At 46.1% G+C, this 10399-nt stretch overlaps 1 long non-coding RNA gene across 1 annotated transcript; it reads right to left on the reverse strand.

Annotated features, from left to right (window-relative positions):
• Positions 1-1374: 1374 nt before the first annotated feature.
• On the reverse strand, positions 1375-5592 carry LOC140254166 (uncharacterized). Its single transcript, XR_011904081.1, has 6 exons — positions 5494-5592; positions 5019-5100; positions 4456-4760; positions 4312-4365; positions 3818-4220; positions 1375-1487 (listed from the first exon to the last, which is right to left on the reverse strand). It is a non-coding gene; the product is annotated as an uncharacterized lncRNA (long non-coding RNA).
• Positions 5593-10399: the final 4807 nt, after the last annotated feature.

A 10399-nucleotide genomic window follows, 5' to 3' on the forward strand; every position in this document is an offset into this window, starting at 1 on the left:
AACAATCCATCATTATGCTTGTTGTAATGATCATTTGCCTTTTAACGTGTTCTCGAACTATTAATTAGAAATATCTACTAATGTACTGCTGTGCTGTTCATATCAATAGGAAAGCAGAATCATTTTTAAGTGAGCTCTGCACACAATCCTGAATTATCTAACAACTGTTGCACTTCAATGGTAGCAGAAACAGATCAGTTATTAAACATGTAGCCAGTACATAACTGCAGACTACAGCAGAAAAGATTCAATCTGTTTACTTTTATTATACAGAGGCAGAAGGGAATGCAGTTTCTTTTATTTCAGTCAGAACAATGTGATACAATACCACCCCACCCTTTTGTATTAGAGTTAAGTCTCAGTTCGGGACCAAGGCTCACAGAAAATCACCAAGTTTCAAGGCAAAGGCTTTCAAAGAGAAGCAGCAGCTAGAGAGTTTCCTAGCGAAAAACCAAGTAAATTCTCAGCAAACTTAACCGTAACACAGAAAGAAGTGTTTTCTCAAGAGCTCAAGGCTTTACTGAATTAAAGGAATACTTCTATCCATATGCTCAACTGCAGCAATAAGACCACTGGTATCATACTCTGCAGTTTTACTTGTCGCATAAAGCATATCTGATATGGTATAGTTCTGCATTAGCTTCATTTGAATTTAAGTCTCAATTTCTGTTTCTACAGGCTACAAAACACAGCAAGTGGGCTTGCTTACAAGGGATCATCTTCATCACCTTTTGCCTTAATCATGATAAACAGCCTAACACCCCCACCAAAGGAACAAGGCTCAAGTCCAGAAGTAGCCAGCACATCTTTTATTGAGGTAAGTGACATTTTACTGTGGGGTTTATCTTTGTTTTATTCAGAGACAGACAGGCATCCTCTGTACAAAGTGTTGAGCATGGCTTCTCTTTCCCTCAATTGCATGGCATCCCACTCACTTCTTAGGACACACAGCACTCACTCTGACACCCACAACAGCTTTATTGAAAGACCATTTTGAGCCTTTATTTTATTTGTCTCCAAACAAGACAGACATCATAACCTGTTTCTCACATCACAGAAGCGAGCTTAGAGATATGCCAGTGGTACACACTGAAATGAGAACAGAGTTATATCCTGATGCTGCCCTCTACAGCTGGGCTTAAGTAATAAATAAAGTAGTAATAAAGTATTAATTATTACTTTAATTATTATTAATTTATTTTAATTATTATTAAAGTAGTAATACAAAGTAGAAGACTTCTCTTACAAAGCAAGTCCTAGTTCATATTTTATTCTTGAAATTTAAGTTGTCTGCCTACAGATTGCAATCAGCACACATTTAGGGAGGCACACTTACTTAGAAATACTAAGTTAAACTCTTTTTGCATTACTGAGGTTTATTTAATGTTATACAAATGTAGAAAAGCAGTGGAGTCAGCCTTTGACTTGGCACAAGAGGAACCATCAGGACCATCTTCTTTATTCTTCTGCTTAATTGACTTGCTTTCCTAGAAGAGAACACAAAACACTTAGAGAGCAAAGTGGCAACTTAACTCCTTCTCAGGTATCTCAACCTATTTCAATCAATACTATAAAACACCCACAGCACACCAGACACATACACTGCAGGCATACTTACCCTCCAGCCACTTATCCAAACCCTTTTAGAGGGCAACTCCCTCTGCTTCTCAATTGCCATTTAGTGACTACACAGAGAAAAGCTATTTAATCATTCTGGTTTGTCCTAACACTTCAATTCATTTTTCTTCTTTTGCAGGACATAAAGCCCAGCTCCTCCAAGCCTCTTCCTTTACAGCGCAGGAGCCCTACCACAAAACCACCATCACCACATAGGAAACAGTCAAGCACACAGGGAAGACTCAGCAGAAGCTGCCCCCCACTCAGGGAAAGCCCCTATAGGAAGAAGGGGCCTTCCCTCACACCCCCACTCAGGGGAAGCCCCTTCTATAGGGGCTTCCCCTCCTCACCCCCACTCAGGGGGCCCCGATGCCAGGAGGGGCCCCCCCACACCCCCACTCAGGGGGCCCCTATGCCAGGTGGGGCCCCCTCCTCACCCCCACTCAGGGGGCCCCTATACCAGGTGGGGCCCCCCTCACACCCCCACTCAGGGGGGGCCTTGACAGGCCCCCTCACCGGCAAAAAGACCGACATGAACCCACCGTCCCGCCCAAAAATAAAAAAAATATATCTCTTTAGAGATAGTGCAAAACCCGGTGTCTAGCCCCATTACAAAGGGGGAAACTCTGGCCACTCACTCCAAGAGTGAGCAGCCAGAGTTTCCCCCTTACATTCCAAATCATACAAGACAAAAGCAAAGTCCAAACAAACAACACTTAACAGCCAAGAAAAAAAACCAGACTCAAAGACCTACCAAAAAGCTAAAGTCCTTACAAACAAACACCAAAATAAACAACAGCCAAGTACTAACAAAACATCTAACTTCTTTTTTGAGAAGTTTAAACTACCAAAGAACAAAACTCTGAAAAAAACACCAGCCAAAAACTAAGACAACTAAACAAGCCAAGACCTAACAAACACACCTCAAACATCCAACTCCAACCAAATTTAAACTACAAAAGAAGAAAACTCTGCGTGTTCAAACACTAACTCCGCAAAAAACCAGCCAAAACTAACAAAGACAACTCAACACCACAAAATCCTAAACAAGCCAACACCTAACAGACCAATCACAGAAAAAGAAACTCAAGCAACTACACTTTCCCCACAAAAAAAGCCAAGTCCTAACAAACACACTAACATCTAACTCCTCAACAACATTTAACCAACAACCAAAGCAAACTCTGCATGCTCAAACAACACACTGAATCTGCAAAAAACACCAAACTCAACACTACAGAAACAAACCGAGTCCTGACACACCACAACCGCAACTACTCTACGAGGAAAATTCAACGACCGCTGACAAAAGCCAAAAACTCTGCACGCTCACCGACACGAAGATTTTCCCTCAAAATACAGCAGCCAAAACTCAGAAAACTCGGTGCCGCAAAAAACAGAAACCAGCCAAGTCCTAACAAGACACAAACAACCAGCTACTCACCGAGAAACATTAACTGACCTTCAACAAAACCCACTGCTGACCGATGCAAATGCAACAAAGAAGCCACCGCGTGCGCTAACCTGACTGTGCCAACAATAACACGATCGAGCTAACCCCCGACGGCTCCGTCCCCTAATGAAGCACAAACAACACTACATACTCTAGCCTCCGAACCACACAAAAAACATACATACACCAAAAACTGCACAAGTTGCCGATGCTACACGCCTCAACCGAGCTTCCCTGCCTTCCAGACATCAGGCTCCGCGCTAACAGAAACAGCACAAAAGAACACAACGCCGACCTATGCGAGCCCCTAGACCTGATCCGAAGGAGCCGCCCGACTCGCCCCCTGCCACCGTGCCCGTTGCAACTCCCTGCGGCAACATTAACAAACATTCCACCATAACCACTAACTATGGCCAAACGGCAACAGAAAAACAACCTCCTCACCGCAGTGCTAACCTCTAACAGACCGTCGGCTGAACCCCAAAAAACAGCCCGCTAGACACTCTAGCACGACCTTTCTCCTGCCTTTGCCCGCCAGCCACGGCATCGACAGACGCACCAGCTGCACTAGAACCTGACAAAACTAAACAGCTCTAAGACATAGCACCTCACACTACAAAACCCTTACAGGACAACCACACCAATATTTCTCAACCCTCTCTCCATTAACCCTAATCCTCTAACAACTCGCACGACTGAAACCGCTCCACCTTCCTCCAAAAAAAGTAGAAAAAACACAGCCCCTACCTGGTGACGCCGTATCCTCATCCCGACGGGCTTCCGGGTGGCCGACCTTCTCGTCTGACGGCTCGCTCCCCTCCGTCCTCCCTGTCGAAGCCGATGCTCCGCTACAGAACGCGATGTGAAAGAAAAATCCTGCTGTTCGGCTCCCTTGCCGATGTGAAAGAAAAAATCCTGCTGTTCATCTCCCTTGCCGATGTGAGAGAAAAATCCTGCTGTTCATCTCCCTTGCTTCCGTGGCTTTGTGATGGTTATTCCATTGCGAATGCTGCGGGCCCAACTTGAGTATCCCGGGACCACACGACTCCACAACCTGTCTGGAGAGTGAAAACCTGTAGTTCTGCCGGCCGTCCTTCTCACGCTTCCCAAAAGCTGCGCCGATCGTCTTTACCCCGCAGTCCTCCAGTCCCTTGCAAAAATAAAATGATTCATTGAGTGAAAAGCTACCTGAAAAATCACTCACCCCAACTCCCTTTGTTCAGGTTACTCCCGTCACTTACTCGCAATTGAAGACGAGCTCCGGAGGCCTCGCGCTCCTCCCGGTCTCCTGTCACCTGCACAAAAATTTTAGTGTTAGACTCGCTGACCGAACCTCCTGCAAAGGTACATTTCACTTTCCTGACAACTAGCAGGGACGTACAAACCTACTGCTGGAACAAACGACTGAAGTTGAGAAGCTCCTTTGGGATGCGTGCACGCCCATTTCCACGCTTCTCGGTCCCGGCCTGCGACGGACGACCCCGGGCAATGAAACCCACGCGGACCGGCCGCTGGAGCCCCGCTCCTCGGCGCTCCCCTCGCTTCCGCGTCCCTCGAGGAATTCTCGCCACAAAACCGACTCCGCCGCCTCGTCCCCGGAACGTATTCCTGTAAAAATCTGTAAGCCCTCCACGACAGCGTTCCTGTCCAGCCGCGTCTCCGTGTGGAGAATGAGACGACGCTCCTGAAACTACACAGAAAACAAGAGAACACACGATCCCGTCCCCGAAAGCGAGACGGACCGATGCGCCCGAAAACGCCGGCCGAAGGGGCGAGGCCGCCCCGGGGTCCCTCTCCGCCCGGGCTCGTCCGGCGGCGGTACCGCGCCGGCCCTTCCGAAACGCCGGGTCGGAACCCGACCGCCGCGCCTAACTAAAGGCGAGGAAATAGAAGCGGTCGAACGGCGGACCTGCGAGATTACTACAAAAACAAAACAAAAAAGACATACCTGTTAGCCTCTAAAGGCTCAAGGCTTCCACCGCCTCAGCGATTCCGGCATAAAGGAGTCTCCGCCGCGACCCTCGGTCGATCTGCGAAAAAGATTCCGTTTAAGCGGCTCTCGCCGTCGCTTCTTACTCCCGGCGGCACCGAGGCCGCAGGAACGCGGCCCCGTCCCGCTCGCTCCGGCTCGACAAAAAGGAAGGATGCGAGAAAGCCGCTGAAAAACTCGGGACGGACCGAGAACGCGGCGGGGCTGCGCTGCGACTCGGAAAACCGAGCGGCGGCTCCCTCCGAAAATGTGACGGCGGCCGGACGGCGACGCCGCGCCGGCTCCCAGAAGCCGGGGGAGCACAGCAAGGACCCCGCGTCTGCCCCGAACGGAGCGCGGCGAAAGCCCGGCGGTCTCCCACCGGGGAAGCCGGGCCCCGGACGGCTCCGAAGCGCGCCGTCTCCGCAGCTCCGGTTCTAATAGAACGACTCACCGGTCAGGGCCGATCCTCGACGCGAAAGGTCCGGCAGCAACCTGAAACGAAACGACGAAAAACATCACAATCAAGCCCAAAAACACGCGTAAAAAAACAGCCCCACCTACCGCCTTTCGGCCTCATCGACGCGACGACCGGACGAAGAAACGCCACCCGCACCGGCTCCTCGTAATGCTGATTCCGATCTGATCCCTCGTGGCTACCAGCGGCCTCAGGCGGAGCTTAAGAGGCGTCAGCGCGGTTCCGCCCCCGGGCTGCCGACGAACCGCAGCCGCTCCCGGGCCGCCGCAGCTGCGCCGGAGCGGTCGCGGCCCCGCCTGACGCTCGCCGCCTCGTTAGCGCAGCTGGGGCTCGTTACGGCCGGCCCGGGGCCGTGACGGTTTGACACGTGAACCCGAGATCTGAATTAGGGGCTGAGATGACGTTTCTGTAAATGACAGCTTAGTACGCGCTTCCCCTTCTCGCCTCTTTGACGGATTCATAAATCAATTAAATAATTGTGCCAAATTGGAACGGATCGCTTTGCGTCTCACGAGACACCCTTCCTAAGAACGTCCCCGGCATTAACGGTCTCCAGAGTCCCCTGCTGTCCGCTTTCTGTCTCTGCCACGCTTTCTCTTGGCCCTCATCCAAAGAAAAAAAAAGGATAAAAAAAAAAAACACCACACTAAAAACAACAACAACAACAAAACAAAAAACCAAACAAACCCCAAAAAACAACAACAAAAAAAGTTTGTTAAATATGTAACAACTTTATACCTGACTGAGGAAAAAAAACTAAAGGTGGAGGTGGAAATATGGGAGCAGGGATGTGGCAGATTCCTGCAGGGGTTAATGATGTGCCTGACAGAATAGCTGATGAAGGACATTTGCAGCACAGCTTTATGAACGGCTCTGTACGGTGCTTTTCGGGGTTACATTGATGTGACGCATACATGGGTAGGAACGCTTTTGGAAAGAGTTCAGTCCTCTCCAAGGACACCGGTACTGTGTAAAGACTTCAGTGATTAAACTCGCTTTGCTTTGCAGTCTTGTTCTTAATTGGAACTCTGGATGTTTTGGGGGTGGCGGGAGGAAACCTTTGCCTGCTGGTTTTCTGACAAAGCCATCAGTTAATGTAGTTGTGAACTACAGCGGTTGGGTACTGGCACATACAACTCCTTGGCTTATAAATGTATAAATAACAGACATCTCTCGCTTTCCGAACCTACTGCCTGCAAATGGGTGCGTGTGCTCAAAGCGAACACGTCCTGGGTTACAGATTCTGAACGAGAGGCCCAAAGCGGTCACCGCTGGGTTCTTCCCCAACCGCTTCGTGCTCGCAAACCAACAGGCGATGTGAAGCCGCTGGAGCTGCAGCGATTCAAGCGGAATGGGCTACTCTGGCCTTCTGTAACCTGCTCCATTTTTTTTCTGGCCTAGTTCAGTCACTTTTTCTTTGAAGAAAATGCACAAAGGTTCTTATTGATTCGTACCTGAACTGCAGCAAGAGGCCGATTCCGCCTGGTGAAAAGTAGCAGGTGCACTGATGAAGTATGATTTTGTGTTTGTAATCCATACACATCTAAGTTAGGTTAAAAATAAACCAGGAAGACAACTTAGGATATTTTATCATAACGCCCCCCCAAAATAATAGCTTGTTCATAGCAATTAGCTCAAGTGAGACAATAGGTTATTTTTAATTATTATTATTATTATTTGTTTTCTTTAATTATTTTTTCCCAGAACAATTGATTAAATAGTAATTGAGTGAGCAGAAATGGTACAGCTGAAAAGTAATACAGTTGTTCTTCAAAGGTGGGAGCTGAGTTCAGCTGTTTGGGGGAATTTCACCACACTCGGGCAGCGATTCCCGATGAACTGTAAGCGCTCTTTAAACTTGACCTGGGTGTAACATAACTGCAGATCGCTTCCCTTAGTAGAGCCGCCTGTGCTCCTGGAACGGGGCTGAGCAGAATAGGGCAGTTGCTGGAATCTGACCTCTGCTGTTCTGAATTACTTCACGTACCCTGGATATATGCTGAAATACAATATCCCCTACAGGGCAGCACCCAGAAAACTTCCCCAGTAATGACATGAGTGGTGTTTTTGGCACTGGAAAACTGCGAGAGATTTTTCTCCAAGTGCTCCTTTAAGTAGTGTACTGAAAGGCTTTAAATAGCTTTGGCAGACATAATTGAAATGCAAAAGGAAGAGAAAGCCAATTTGTAACATATCAAGCTAGTCTTGCTTGTAATTTCAATAAAATTCTGAAAGAATATATAGATATTGTAAATGTGATAACTTATACCCAAGAGATCTTTTAAAATGTAAAATCATTTATTCAGTTTCCACAGATCCAGTAGTATGGGAATGATGGAGGGAAAATACAAAAGAAAATGAACCCCCGATAATTGTGGTGTTTACAATACAGCTACTCGACTCCCCCATTTATCACCGCTTGAAATTTGGTGTGTGACGTAACACGGTAGCTTCATTTGTTCCGGATGGGGGCTGGAGTTCTGAGTAAGAGAACAGGCAGAAATATGTGCAGGTATCAGATGGGCTTTAAACACCTTTCTGAATACAGACTGGTTTACTAGGTACATTAAATCTAAAAGAATAATTCTGAGGTGTACTTTCTCATGTTCCATTCCGATGCTTCCATGCAGCTCCCTGGATTTTCATCCTCGTGCTCCTACTTTAATATCAGAATTTGAAGTATCATTTTTAATTTCAGTATTGAACAGTAAAATGCATAAACCCTGAGCGTGCTTTATGAGCACTGCCAATCTAGTGACAAAAAGCTCGTTACAGTGAGTGTTTTTCACCAGGACGTGCTGCTGCCCTGGAGTTTCCCCAGTTGAAGCTGCCTTGTACCTCAGAGGTCAGGCCATCGGAACTGCCAGGTTCTTGTTACTGCCAGATTAATGATCCCAGGTGAAACCCTACGGGAAAACCTCACAAAGAATCTCAGAGCTGAAACATTCTGAAAACTGAAGGTAGCTTGAAGGATAGGAAGGATTTGAGGTGTTTAGCTGCACACTCAGCCATACTGAGACCAATTGCAACAGATTTCAAAACCAGAAAGTTTTCCTAATTACAGATATGGTGTTACACTGCAATCGTGAAGGATTGTTCTGCATGAAAATAATCTCAGTGAACAAAAGTTTAAATGGCCTGCTTTTCTGCCCTCTGTGCTTTTCTGTTTCAAGGGAAATGTGTCTGTGCTTGCTGGAAAGGGTGAGCAAAGCTCCAGCGGCCACATTCTTTGTTCTGCTTATAAAGTCTAGACAAAAAACTGCATTTAGTTTCTGAGGTACAATCTGTCTAACGTGTTCTCTCAGCAGAACGATTCTGTGATGCTCTGTGGGTCATTGATATATGTTTATCTGCAAACAGAAGGAACGCAGAAAGACAAAGAATGCCACTGCTCAGTTAAGTTTTCAAACAGGTTACTGTTAGTAACAATTTAATGTTTGCTCCATACACACAGCATTGGTAATCCATAGGATACAAGTTAAGTGTCTCCCTTGAAAGCTCTACAACCATTTTTTTTCTCGCAGCAAAGGAAACATTATTTCACTTTGGTCAGATAGTTTGTATCAGCCCAATACTGTTACATATACAAAGAAGCAATAGTACTCATGTCCTAGGGGTGATCTTACTTAGTCTTCCAAGCATTAACAATTAACAACTCGCTGAAATCACTAATACAATGCTCAGCGAACAATCATTTCCAAGAAATTGTTTCCAAGAACATACAAGTAACACAATACGAGTTGTTTTACATAATAGCGGGCAAGCGGCAGACAAACACCTACCAACCACAGTTCGCAAAAACACAATTCATTAAAAAGTGAAAAAACTGTGGCCTTATGGTTACAAAGAAACTGAAGCGTTACTGCACGAGAGGCTTTGAACACATTATAGGGTGCATAACTTGCGTCCGGCTGCTTATCAAGCTTACAGTCAGTCTTTAGTTGCCAGAACTGGAGCAAGAGAGCCCTGTAGAAAACGAGGAGCTTCAGCGTTGGTGCTCTTCAACAACGGCGCTGAATTTGCAACTTGGACTTGAATCTTAGATCTGTTTCTCATTCCAAGGATAGTTTGAAGTGCTGGAAAAGCAGGGAAAGAAGGAGCTATGAGCACAAACAGACCAACACAGGTAGGGCTAACAATACAGCAAGATAAAAATCAATACTTAACTTACTACCTTTGCTGACTACACCCAGAAAAGATAGACAATAGGGTCGCTAGACCCACTTCTAGCAGATGTTAATCATAAAAATGTTCTCATATCATAAGAATGATTAATCATAAATTAAACAGATTATGCAGACCTTTACTAACCCTTTCAAACCCACGTCTGTCTATTTAGAAATACAACAGCTTGCTTATTCCACCCAGGAAAGTTCTATCAGAACTAGAAGACCCGTCACCCAGAGGGCCACAAAGATGCTCAGAGAGCTGGAGCACCTCTCCTATGAAGAAAGTTTGAAGGAGCTGGCCTTCTGCAGCTTGGAGAACACAAGGCTTGACGAAAGATATCACTATGGCCTTCCAGTATTTCAATAGATTTCCCCCTGCTGAGCAGGCAGATCATGACAGGGCAAAGAACATAAAATAAATACATAAATAACAGTGCTATTCATGTTTTTGCAGGTGAAACAACTGCCATGTTCCCAACATTTATTGGAAGCTCTAGCAGACCTAAAAATAATTAAAAATAAGCTGCCGCAAACCCCAGTTGTTAATGGCCCCTTTCCAAAGAAATAAATTTCCCACTTCTTAGATTTGTTTTGTCATAGCATGTGATGAGCGCAGGGCAAAACGTTAAACATGAAAAATACTAAGGTAGATTTCTTTGAAGAAAAAATAATGACTCAGAAGTGTTCATAGTGCTTAAATGTTTAAAACCATT

Source organism: Excalfactoria chinensis, chromosome 6, assembly GCF_039878825.1.
Source record: "Excalfactoria chinensis isolate bCotChi1 chromosome 6, bCotChi1.hap2, whole genome shotgun sequence".
Classification (NCBI taxonomy): domain Eukaryota; kingdom Metazoa; phylum Chordata; class Aves; order Galliformes; family Phasianidae; genus Excalfactoria; species Excalfactoria chinensis.